Raw genomic sequence first — 13827 nt, 5'->3', positions numbered from 1 at the left:
AAATCCTTTCTCCATTAAAACCCATTTTAATAGGTTATTTTCCAAAGTTTCTTTGCTTATTTTAGTTGTTCTTTCTTTTCTCTATAGAAAACAACAAATAAGCAAACAACTCCTTTCATTGTCTATTATCAGACAGAACAAAAGCAGTAATAGGTGAATTATACACTGCTCAAAAAAATAAAGGGAACATTTAAACAACACAATGTAACTCCAAGTCAATCACACTTCTGTGAAATCAAACTGTCCACTTAGATAGCAACACTGATTGACAATCAATTTCACATACTGTTGTGCAAATGGAATAGACAATAGGTGGAAAGCATAGGCAGTTAGCAAGACATCCCCAATAAAGGAGTGGTTCTGCAGGTGGTGACCACAGACCACTTCTCAGTTCCTATGCTTTCTGGCTGATGGTTTGGTCACTTTTGAATGCTGGCGGTGCTTTCACTCTAGTGGTAGCATGAGACGGAGTCTACAACCCACACAAGTGGCTCAAGTAGTGCAGCTCATCCAGGATGGCACATCAATGCGAGCTGTGGCAAGAAGATTTGCTGTGTTTGTCAGCATAGTGTCCAGAGCATGGAGGTGCTACCAGGAGACAGGCCAGTACATCAGGAGATGTGGAACAGGCCGTAGGAGGGCAACAACCCAGCATCAGAACCGCTACCTCCACCTTTGTGCAAGGAGGGACAGGAGGAGCACTGCCAGAGCCCTGCAAAATGACCTCCAGCGGGACACAAATGTGCATGTGGCTGCTCAAACGGTCAGAAACAGACTCCATGAGGGTGGTATGAGGGCCCGATGTCCACCCAGGTGGGGGTTGGGCTTATAGCCCAACACCGTGAAAGACATTTGGCATTTGCCAGAGAACACCAAGATTGGCAAATTCTCCACTGGCACCCTGTGCTCTTCACAGATGAAAGCAGGTTCACACTGAGCACATGTGACAGACGTGACAGGGTCTGGAGACGCCTTGGAGAACGTTCTGCCTGCAACATCCTCCAGCATGACCATTTTGGCAGTAGGTCAGTAATGGCGTGGGGTGGCATTTCTTTAGGGGGACACACAGCCCTCCATGTGCTCGCCAGAGGTAGCCTGACTGCCATTAGGTACCGAGATGAGATCCTCAGACCCCTTCTGAGACCATATGCTGGTGCGGTTGCCCCTTGGTTCCTTCTAATGCAAGACAATGCTAGACCTCATGTGGTTGGAGTGTGTCAGCAGTTCCTGCAAGACGAAGGCATTGGTGCTATGGACTGGCCCACCCATTCCCCAGACCTGAATCCAATTGACCACATCTGGGATATCATGTCTCACTCCATCCACCAACACCACATTGCACCACAGACTGTCCAGGAGTTGGGGGATGCTTTAGTCCAGGTGTGGGAGGAGATCCCTCGGAGACCATCCTCCACCTCATCAGAGCATGCCCAGGCATTGTAGGGAGGTCATACAGGCACGTGGAGGCCACACACACTACTGAGCCTCATTTTGACTTGTTTTAAGGACATTACATCAAAGTTGGATCAGCCTGTACTGTTTTTTTCCACTTTAATTTAGAGTGTAACTCCAAATCCAGACCTCCATGGGTTGCTAAATTTGATTTCCATTGATAATTTTTGTATGATTTTCTTGTCAGCACATTCAACTATGTAATGAACCAAGTACTTAATAAGAATATTTCATTCATTCAGATCTAGGATGTCTTATTTTTGTGTTCCCTTTATTTTTTTGAGCAGTGTATATAGGGCTTGTCAAGATTACAAACACCAAAGAACATTAAAGATGTTTAACAATGCCTAAAGTATACGAAGTATATGTTTTCTCCAATTTAACACAATGAAAGCAATCTTCTACTTCCTTATAATTTGTTGCTCAGTCACCAAGCCATGTGCAAGCCCTTGCAATCCATTTACCACAGTGTGCCAGGCCATCTCATCATCCATTGTCTCCCAAATGCCCCTGAAACCCATGCCCACTGTGTTGATGACACTATTTAACTATCTCATCCTCTGTCATCCTCTTCTCTTTTTACCTCCAATGCTTCCTTATAGGCTTCCACATACATTACATTCCATAGCCTATAAGAAAGAAATCATTTTCTACATCTTGTCTCCAAATGCACACAGGAGCCTGTTCTGACCCTTTTCACAGAAAGTATAATATATTTTTTTTGAAGCTGCTCTTCTTTCTGGTAGACTTTATTGAGTTTGAGATTAAAATTGTCAACATAATTCAGTTAAAGATCTGATAGCATCCAATGATTGATTTACTATTCATGTTACTTACCACTGTGAGCAACTAAGTGAGCTGCAAAAAATTGACAATGTAGGGCATGCTTGGGCAAGTTTAAACGGCCATTAAACTATGAAGTTTAAGTGCTATGGATTATTTAAATTGACCAACAAGAGAATTATGGCATCTAGAATTATTTGATGAAAAGAAGTGCCGTGAACAAAATAAAATACTATTAGCTTGTAATTGTACTCAGTGGAAAAAAAATCTATATATGTGGTCACTAAGGATTGGCAACAACTATATTGTACATAATTACTTGTACAGAGATGAATAAAATTGAACAATCAATCATATTTGATAAAGCACATCTAAAGAAATCAGATTATCAGCACAGTTGCCCAAAATATATTTTTTTAAAAAGGAAAGGATAATTATTGTCACTTAATGATTTCAAGATACATTTATTTATTTAACAAGAATATATGGCTGCCTATCTCACACACCAGTGACCCCAAGTAGTTCACTTTAAAAATCTTCAACAAAATACAACACATACACATCCCAAGGCAGCACAACACAATCTGGTCAATTATAGTTGAGGCTCATCAATACCCAAAACTTTTAAAAAAATTTGTTCATTGTTGCATAAAGCAAAAATGTTAAATAAAATTAAAGAGGAATTAACATTTCCTAGATTCCATTTATATAAAGCCGATTCTAACACAATGGTCTGTAGAAGAGGGTTGTTTGCAGTTGAAGGCAATAGAGTTAAAAGAAGACATATCCCCCCAAAGATCACAAGTTTTGAAAGAATTTTTTTTTTTAAATATAGTTTATTAATTTTTACAATTAAAACCAGTCACAATACATACACAAATAAGCAAAAGAAAGAAAGAAAGAAAAGAAAGAAAAGAGAAGAGGAAGAGAGGGAAAGGATTTTAAGAAAAGAAAGAAAGAAAGAGGTTACAGGATTAAAAGTATTCTTATTTTAACAGTTTGCAAGATCTTCTTTTGTTTTCATCACCTTAACTTGTGTCATATAACCACACCTGTTTTTAACTTATATTGCTACCTCGTTATTATGTATTGATACTTTTCTTTTATGCCTTATAATATATTATTTATCTTTGGTCAATCCAATTATACCAACAATTCCAGCTGTCATAGTATAGTGAAGTGTCTTTGTTTTTTAGCGCCAAAGTCAATTTATCAATTTCTGCGCATTTTGAGATTTTTTCAATAATCATTTCTTCTGATGGAATTTGGTGTTGTTTCCAATGTTGACCGAAGGCTAATCTGGCCGCTGTTAAAATGTGTATTGTTATGTATTTGGTTTTTGGAAATTTGCTTATCAAAAATCCCTAGTAGGAAGGACTCTGGTTTGTATTCGATCTGCTCTTTGGTGATTTCTTCCAACCAAGTTTTGATTTTCTTCCAATACTTTTGGGTTTCTGCACAGGACCACCACATATGGAAAAAGGTTCCTTCTTTTTCCTACACTTCCAGCAATGCGGACTCATGTTGGGGTGCATCTTCGCTAACCTCGAAGGGGAGATGCCATCTATAAAACATTTTATAAAGATTTTCCTTGTATGCTGCCGATTTGGTAATCTTATTGTTTCTGCCCCAAACTTTCTCCCATTCCGCTAATGTGATGCTGCGCCCTACGTTCTTACTCCAAGCAATCATATTTCCTTTTACGATTTCTTCTTCTAGTTCTGTTTCTAATAAGTAGTTATAAAATTTTGTTATGTTTTTTTTATTTGATCCTAATAAAATTTTATCTAACTGTTGCAGTTTGTTATTAATTCCGAATTCTTTTTGTCTTGTTTATATCTGCTTTGAATCTGAAGATAAACCCATTGATCAATTTTATGTCCTTGCTCTTGAAGATCCAGCCTCGGTTTCAAATTTCCTTGTGGGTCTAATAAGTCTTTGTATTTAATCATTTTGGTAAGCTCCAAATTGTTTGGGTGAATCATTGCCTCCATTGTTGAAATCCATACTGGTACTTTTGTATAATGTTTTTTCCTTATTTTCCTCCAAATTGTTAATAGTGCGTCTCTAATTAAATGTCTATGGAAATATTTTTGACTGGTTTTCCTACGTCCCATAGAAAGGCGTGCCACCCCTTTGTAAATCATGGCCTTCTAGAAATAGTATTCTTTTATTGGTTAAATTCACCCAATCCTTCAACCAAACTAATGAGGTGGCCATATGGTATAACTCCCAGTTTGGAAATGCTAACCCTCCCTGCTCTTCATATCCTGCATTGCTTTTACATTTATTCTGGGTTTTTCCCTTGCCAAATAAATTTCAGGGTTGTTCTATTGAGTTCTTCAAAAAACTTTTTATGTAATTTAATTGGGATCGTTTGGAATAAATACAAAAATTTAGGGAGAATGTTCATTTTAATAGTAGCAATTCGGCCTAGTAGTGAAATTTGAAGTTTCCCCCACGATTCTAAATCTTTCTTTACCTGATGTATCAGTTTATCATAATTGTTTTCTTTAAGTGTCTTACAGTGTGGGGTTAGCCAAATTCCTAAGTATTTCACTTTCTTTGTCACTTGTATCTGCATTATTTCTTCTAGTTCTATTTTCTGTTTTTCTGTTAGGTTTTTGGTCATTAATTTGGTTTTTTTTTTGTTTATTTTAAGTCCCGCACTGCTCCAAATTTCTCTAATTCACTCATCAATTTTGGTCCCGTCTTTTGGTTCTTCAAGGAAGAAAATCATGTAATCCATAACGCTTGCAATTTATATTCCTCTTTCTTAACTGTTAATCCCTTTATATCTGAATTCCGCCTAATTCGTGTTAATAATGTCTCTAATGCTAATATGAAGAGCAGGGGAGAGTGGGCAGCCCTGTCTCACTCCTTTTTCTATCTTTATTGGGCGGGTGCATTCCCCATTCACTATTATATTAGCTTGTTGTGTGTCATATATAGTTGTTATAATATTTTCAAATTTGGTACCCAGATTCAAATTATAAATTTTTTTGAATTAAAAATTGCCAATTCAAATTATCGAAAGCTTTTTCTGCATCTAGAAACATGAGTGCTACTTGTCTCTCTGGGTGGGCTTCATAAAATTCTAGTACGTCTAATACTATTCTTAGATTATTCTTTATTTGCCTAGTTGGAAGGAATCCATTTTGATCTTCATGTATATACAAGTTTAGCAATCTTTTAATCTGTTTGCTATAATAGAAGTGAATATTTTATAATCAGTATTTAAGAGTGAAATCGGCCTGTAATTGTTTATATATCTGGGATCTGTATCCTCCTTCGGGATCAGCGAGATCAGTGCCCCCTCCATGAGTCCGGCATCCTAGCTGCTAGTAAACGTCATTAAAAACTTCCACCATAAGTGGCCCGATTTGATCTGCTATTGCCTTGTACAGCTCCCCTGGGATCCCGTCTGGGCCCGGGTTTTATTATTTTCTGGCTCTCTATTGCTGATTTCAATTCCGATTCAGTAATGTCTTTATTTAATAGTTCAGCCATTTCTTCCCCAGTTGCCTTATCCTTTACTTCATCTAGATAATTCCTTATTCTATCTTCACTGACATCCTCTCTTTTGTATAAATCTTCAAAGTATTTATGAATGATTTCTTTTTCTGTTCTATTTCCTGGTATGTATCTCCTTTGCTATCTATTAACTGGTATATCAGTCTCTTCTCTTTCTTTTTTTCAATTTATAAGATAGCCATCTTCCTGGCTTGTTGGCATGTTCAAAATAGATTTGTCTAGTTAAGTTCAAATTCATAGTCATTTTCTCTTGATCAATTAAATTCAGTTTGTGTTTGACTATACTTATCTGATTTTGCAGTTTGGATTCTTTTGGGTTATTTTGTAGAAGGGTTTCTAGCTCCTTAATTCTCTGTTGTAATTTGTTTTGTTGGGAATATTTTCCTTGTTTCTCTTAGCATTATAAGAGATTGTTGTGCCTCTTATAACCGCATTCATCGTATCCCAGACATTTTGTTTCGTGGTTTCTCCGTTATCATTTTCTTTAATAAAAAAAATCAATTCCTCCTTTAATTTATTAATATATTCTTTCTCTCTTATTAATTGAGTGTTTAAGGTCCATCTTTTCTTTGGTTTTGCCCTGCCCTTCCATATTACCTGTATTGGATTATGGTCTGCCCATTCATTAGGCAAAATTTCCACTTCTTTTGTCTCATTTGCTATCTCTCCACTCATCCATGCCATATCAATCCGTGTCCATGTTTGGTGGGGATTTGAATAAAATGTAAATTGTCTTTTTCAGGATGTAATCTTCTCCATATATCTGTCAGATTTAGCTCTTTCATCATTTCCTACAAATCTTGGGAGCTCTCTCTTCCCCTTTTTATTCTTCCCGGCATTACTGTGATCCTTTTGGAAATCAGCAATGGAGTTGAAGTCCCCTACCATACAAATATTTCTTTTTTGCAATTCAACCAATTTTCCATATACGTGTTTAAAAACTCTTTTTGGTCTCCATTTGGGGCATATATTACTACTAAAAGAATTGGAATATCATTAATCCAGATCTGCAAACCCAGAGTCCTTCCTTCTAAGTCCGACCATATTAGCTCAGATTTCAAATCCTCTTTCACATATACTGCGATTCCCTTCTTTTTCTCCTCATCTGCTGGTGTGGTAAATAATTTTCCTAATTTCGGGCATTCTAAATATTTTTCATCCTTCTTCTTTATATGGGTTTCTTGCAGGCACGTTATATCTGCATTATGTTTAATTAATTTAGATAATATCCTTTTTCTCTTAATTGTTGAATTTAAACCATTTATGTTTATTGATAGTAATTTTTTTCTTCTCCCATCTATTTAGTTTTGTTTTGCTCTTTGTCGTGTAACAATTCCTCTCTCTTCTTGCGCTTGTATTGATGTAGTTCCTTCTGTCTTTTGTTGTGGATAGGTATTTTCTTGGTTTCCTACCGTTCCAGTTCTATTTTTATGTCCACTGTATTCTTCTTGAAACTTTGTGTCCAATTTCTCCCTACTACTTTGCTCCTGTGGGCCCACCATCCGTTCGTAAAAATCCTGGGCTTTTTCCATAGTATCTATTTTGATTTTCCTCTCTTTCCACGACACTAACATTCCTTCTGGAATAAGCCATTTAAATGTGATTCTTTTTTTATTTAAATACGCTGCCAGAAATTTATAGTCACGCCTTTGTTCCCTTATTCTCCTCGGTATCTGTTTAAGAATCACAATTTCTTTCTCTTTGTAGGTTATAGTTTTATCTCTTGAGGTTCTATATATCATGTCTCGAACACATCTTCTAGTGAATCGTATATGTATTTCCCTAGAACAATTGTGGCGTCTTGCATAATTTGTATTGACCCGGTAGACTTCATCAAACTCTTTTTGAATTTCATCTTTATCCATCTTCAATAAACCGGCCAGTATTTCTGCCATCAAGTATTCCAGGTCTTCTTCTTTTGATTCTGTCACATTTTGGAATCTTAGGTAAGTTGCTGCCTTGTCCATTTCTAGGAGGACAAGGGAGTCCTCCATTTCTTTGCTCATGCTTTTGAGATCTTCATCCACCCTTTCTAATTCCCTTTCTGTTCGTTCGGTTCTTTTCTCTACTTCTTTTATTATAACTTCTTTTTCTCCAAGGCCTGCTGCAACACCCCCACTTTATCCTCTACTTTGGAAATGTCCGCTTTCATTTCTGTCTTTAGTTTCCCCCATTTCTTCCTTCAATTCATTGATATCTGCCCTTGTTTCACTGTGGTTTTTAATCATTGTTTCTTGCAATCTTGTCAATGAGTCCTGTAAAGTTAGGAACATTGCTTGGATATTCGCATTCGAGATGCTAGTTGACTTCTCTGTTGGTAGTGTTTCCTCTATTGTTTTTTGTGCCATGGGTGAAGTTGTTGTCAAAGTAGTCATTATTGTGGGATTAACCTTCCTACCAGATTTCAAAGCAGTGGTAGTTGTAGTAGTCATTTCCTTTAAAATTTGTTTTTGTTGTTGTACAATATTGAATATATTATTCCAAATTGGCATTCAGTATTCTTAGTTCTGTAACTAAAATTGACCAAGATCTATCAACCTATTAAGTAGCTATATTCTTGACTAATTAGTAAAGTGTATATATTTTTCTCTAGTTTAACTTCAATATAAAGTAACCTTAACTATAAAATATATTACATTCACAGATAAACCCACACAAAGAAATATAATATTGGTCTAGAGAGCTCTAAGCTTATTAAGTAACTAATGCTTAATATTCTTACTGTCTCCCCTATATTCCCATTCAAATTATAACAATCTCTATTAATAATAACTTAACTAAATTAATCCAATATTTTAACACTCTAATATTTCATTACTAAATGTACATATTTATCAAGAGGAAATCAGAGGGGAAAAAAAAAAGCAAGCATATTTCAACATAGCATACCATCCACAAGTAAGAAAGAAGAGAGGCTATTTTAGTAAGTATGTACACACAGAAAAGGGTTGAGGAAAAGAAAAAGAAAATTCCAAAGACAAGAGTTTTTGTTTCCGCTTTTCACTTTGGAAGCTTCCACTTCTAGCACACCGAAATGGCAAATGAAGATTTGCTGAGTAACAGCTGCCAGTAAGCAATATTCCCACTGCTTTCAGCGTTCTGGATACTGCCTATGGCGTTGCTCTGTCTTTCCCCGATCGAACCTCGTTCTGCTTCTGGATCCAATTTAATAGCTTCAATCCAAATGTTAGTGATAATAGAGTCTTCAGACTTCCAAAATTTTCTTTACTTCTTTTTTATTTCCGACTCTCTTCTGCCTGCCAAGCTCTTTCACATTCACTAAACCAATTCTTTTTGTAGCCGCTTCGTCTTGGAGCTCACAGCTGGCATTCACACAGTATTTAACAGCCTGAAATCAGTCTATTGTCAGTCAAATATCTTCTCTGCCACGACTCTCTTTCCCCCGAGCTTGCAAACTTTCACTCACTTTTTCTTCCCATCGGTGGCAGTCCGGACTTGAGCCTCCATTGTTAGGAGGCTGTTCTTGATCGTTGGGCTCTGGAGGGCTTCCTCTTCGTTACAGGGGGTTGCTTTCCCCACACTGCAGCCCGAGGTTCCCCACACCGCACGGGTCTCTCCAAGACTCGAGCACCCGAAAGATCGCACCAAACTCAAGAAAAGGGAGGCTAGAATCACGAGCAGATTTCTGCCCCTCTGACCGTCCTTGCCTTGCCACCGGAAGCCTCTTCCCTTTTTTACTACCCGAAAGAAATTTTTAAGACAGATTAAATTCTAAGTTATTAGTTTATGAACTAATAAACTAATTAGATATTACAAACAACTAGGGAAGAAAGTTAAAGAATTAGGGGCACAAGTGCTGTTTTCATTTATACTTCCCATAAAAAGCCAACATCCAATGAGAGAGCAAAGGGTTTTAGAAACAAACCACTGGCTTAAAAATTTGTGTTGTCAAGAGAACTTCTGTTTCCTAAACCGCGCATTACCTACATGAAGGGCTCCTGGCAAGGATGGGTTGCACCTCACAAGATGGGTTGCACCTCACAAGAACTGGAAGGAATATATTTGGAAAATGACTGGCTCATCTTATCAGAAGGGCTTTAAACTAAAATGGAGGAAGGTGAGGAATCAATTTTTAGAACCTATTTCCAAGCCAAAGCCACTCTACGTGTATGTATAAGCAATGATATAAAGATGCAAAGTAGGCTGTGGGAAGCACACTCAGGATAGGCCACAAAGAACTGAAATGTCTTTACACTAATGGTCAAAGTTTGGGAAACAAACACAGTAAACTTGAAAATATTAGTACACAAGGGCAAGTACGATAGTTTCCATTACAGAAACTTGGTGGGATACAACCCCTAAGTGGAATGTATTGGAAAAAGGATACAAACAATTCAAAAGAAACAAATTAACAAAAGAGGAGATGGAGTTGCATTATGTTACAGAACACTTCTTTATAAAGAGGCACACAACAAAGCATGAAAGCCTTCTAGAACAGGGGTCTCCAACCTCGGCCATTTTAAGATCTGTGGACTTCAACTCCCGAATTCCTCAGCCAGCAAAGCTGGCTGGGGAATTCTGGGAGTTGAAATCCATAGGTCTTGAAGTACCCAAGGTTGGAGGCCCCTGTTCTAGAATGCATATGAGTCAACATAAAAAAAAAGAATGACACTGCTGTAGGTTTATACTACAGTCCTCCCAACCTATTCCAACAAAGCAGAATAGATATTTTTTTTTTGCTAACCAGCCAACTAACGTATGTAGGAAACACACCATAGCAGTAATGGGGGACTCTAACTACTCAGACCTCAACTGGGAGAGAAACTCTGCAAAAAAATGGGAGATTAAACAGATTTCTGACCAATGTGGCTGATAACTTCACCACCCAAAAAAGAGAGGTGGACAATTAGAGGGACAGCTTATTCTTACCAAAAAAGAAGTGATAAAGGGGATTGAAGATCAATGCCTGGGAACATCTTGGAAAAGATAATCAAGCAACAAATCTGTGAACACCGAGAAGCAAACAAGGTTATAATCTGGTAGGGTTCATCAAAAATTGATTATGCCACTTCTTGCTAGTACACAGTTACACACACATTCGGGGGGGGAGGGGGAATTGGACGTCTTCTAATCCAATCCCCTGCTAAAAAACAAAACCTATAGCATTTCAGACAAACAGCTGTCCAGTCTCTTCCTGAACATCTCCAGACTGTGAGACCCACAACTTCTGAAGGGACACCATTCCATTGGTGAATTGTTCTAACTTTCAGAAAATTTATTCTTTTTTCTAGGTTGGTTCTCTCATTGATTAGTTTCCATCTATTGCTTCTTGTTTTGCCTTCTGATGCTTTAGAAAATAGGTCAACTCTCTTTTCTTTGTGGCAGCTCCTTAACTATTTGGAACACTGCTGTCATGTCACCCCTAGTCTTTCTTTTCACTAGACTAGGCAAACCTGGTTCCTGCAACCATTCATACGTTTCATCCTCCAGCCTCATAATCATCTTTTTTGCTCTTCTCTGCACACTTTCCAGAATCTCAACATCTTTTTCATATTGTGGTAACCAAAATTGGATGCAATATTCCAAGTGTAGTCCTACCAAGGCCTTGTAAAAAGGTATTAACACTTCAAGTAATCTTGACTCTCTATCCCTCTGTTAATGCAGCCTAGGATTGCATTGGCTTTTTTGGTGGCTGCAGCACACTGCTGGCTCATATTTAAGTGACTGTCCATTAGAACTCCAAGATCCCTCTTGCAGTTATTGCTATTGAGCCAGGTTTCACCTAATCTGTACCTGTACATTTTTCTCACCTAAGTGTAAAACCATACTTTTCTCTACATCAAATTTCATTTTGTTAGATAGTGCCCAGTATTTAATTTTGTTGAGATCCATCTGGATCTTGAGCCCATTTTCCGGGGAATTCACAATTCCTGCCATCTTAGTGTCATCTGCAAATTTGATGAGTTCCCCCTTCTATTCCCTGATCAGCTCTTTTCCAGTCCTCTGGTAGTTCCCCAGTGTTCCAGCATCTTTGGAGGATGTGGTTCAATATCACATTTACCAGTTCTTCAGAACTTTGGGATGTAATCCATCATGAACTTATCTAGAATAGACAAGCATTCTCTTAACATTTTCTTGCTATTTTAATTTATATTCCTAATCTGGCTTTTATGGCTCTTGTTTTTAATAGATTGGATTATTATTATTTTTTTGTATGAAGACAGATGCAAAAAGATGCTTTCTCCCTGATGCCCATCACTTCCTTGCGATCTTCTACCATTAGTGGACTGATTGTTTGATTGACTTTTTTCTTCTTTTTATGTTGAAAGAAACAGACAACTATTAGCAAAAACTTCATTTATTTATTCTGCTTGGTTGTGGGGCCTATGGCTATGTCATCCTTTTTTCCTTTTATTTTAACCAATGCATTCAAGGAGGCTTTCATCCTTGGTTTTATGCATTTCTGTGGAGATGTAGTGATGTCTTACATATAATGTAACTCCACCTGCTCTTTTTCTAGGTCTATTTCTTTTAAACAGTTTATATCCTTCCGGCAGCACATTCCCACCATGAGTTTTATCCCATCAAGTTTCGGTAATGGCAACTATATCATACCTGCCCTCATGTACCAACAGTTGAAGTTCACCCTGTTTGTTCCCCAAACTTTGAGTGTTAGTGTTTATGTATCTGAGTCCATTATGGCTGACCTGGGTTCTTTATATCTGAGTTTTTCTTCTTTTCTACCATTCTCTACCTCCTTGTTTGATTGATTATCTGGAGTTAACCCTTTACTCTTAGTTTTAATTCAAAGTTCTTTGGAAAAGCTAAGCCAGTTGTTTTGGAAATATATTTCTTCCTGGTTCTTGTGAGGTGCAGCTGATTTCTTGCCAGAAGCCCTTCAGGTTGGTAATACAGACTGTGGTCCATAATGCAAACTGTGCTCTAGGAATCCAAAGTTCTCTTGATGGCACCATCCCTTAATCCAGTGGTTTATTTCTACAATTCTTTGCCCCCTTGCCCCTTGTTGGATGTTGCCCAACAAGTACAGATGAAAGCACTACCTGTGTTCCTAACTCCTTAACTTTTGTTCCAAGCTACTGTCTTTTGCTATTGTTTTCAGGTTCATTGTTGTATCATTTGCCCCCACATGAATGAGAAGAAAGGGATAGTTATATTTGGGCTTGGTTATTTTTGTAAGGCTTTCTGTCTCACCTTTTTTTTTGCCCATGGAGAACAAAATGCCTTCCTAGATTGATTGTCTGGTCTACAGGCTGCTGATTTTGTTACCCTGAGAAGTGGGTCTCCTATCACCAACATTCACTTTTTTTTCCTTGGGAAGGTCTGGGCTACCTTCCTTCCTGCCACAGGAACACTTGAACATGTTCCTTCTCTAGTATCTGTATGCTTTCTTTAAGGGGAAGGATATGAATCTGATTGTTCAGATCCAATGGGCTGGGCTGGATTGGCAACACTGGACACCAGGCCAATGCTCTTGGCTGTTGTTTTCTTCTATGAGTGACATTTTTTGTCATCAGTCTGTCTTTACTTACTCAGCTTCTTTTTCATGAGTCTGGTGGCAGGTAAAGTTCCCACATAAGTTGAATAATGTGAGTACCACTACACAGCCTTGGGGGTGGTCATTATTTAATCTTCTTACCTTACTTATGTTATTCCTCTTATTATCTGAAAAGATATATCGCTCAGCGTGTTATTAATTAGTTGAAAAAAGTTTTACAGGGGTCAATATGGCACAGTTTATATATAGTCCATTCCATCCATCCAGACTGTGTTGTATGCTCCATTTAGGTCTATGAACATAGCAATGATTTTCAGGAATTGTTTAAATCTAGCATCAATATGGCCTGTTAAATGCAACATCTGATCTACATAGTTTCAGTAACACTGGAAGTGGTTTGCTCCATGGACAGAGGTTCAACTATTATGGTACCTATTCTTTTTATGATTAATCTCTTCAGGAGTTTGTTGGAGGAACTCAAAAGGGTGATTGGGGGCAATATATTTGTATTGTCTTTTGGTTTTCCAGGTTTTAGAAGTGATATTACTTTAGGGTTTGTTTGTTTTTAAATTCTGGTTGGA

The 13827-nt window shown here is 37.6% G+C and overlaps 1 protein-coding gene across 9 annotated transcripts in view; it reads right to left on the bottom strand.

Moving 5' to 3' along the window:
• PDCD6 (programmed cell death 6) overlaps positions 1–13827 on the bottom strand; it is a 72710-nt gene that overhangs the window by 46282 nt on the left and 12601 nt on the right. The window lies entirely within an intron of this gene.

The sequence above is a fragment of the Pseudonaja textilis genome, chromosome Z (genome assembly GCF_049901715.1).
Source record: "Pseudonaja textilis isolate UNSWEBS1 chromosome Z, rPseTex1.2, whole genome shotgun sequence".
NCBI lineage: Eukaryota > Metazoa > Chordata > Lepidosauria > Squamata > Elapidae > Pseudonaja > Pseudonaja textilis.
This window is presented reverse-complemented; position numbering and strand designations above follow the sequence as displayed.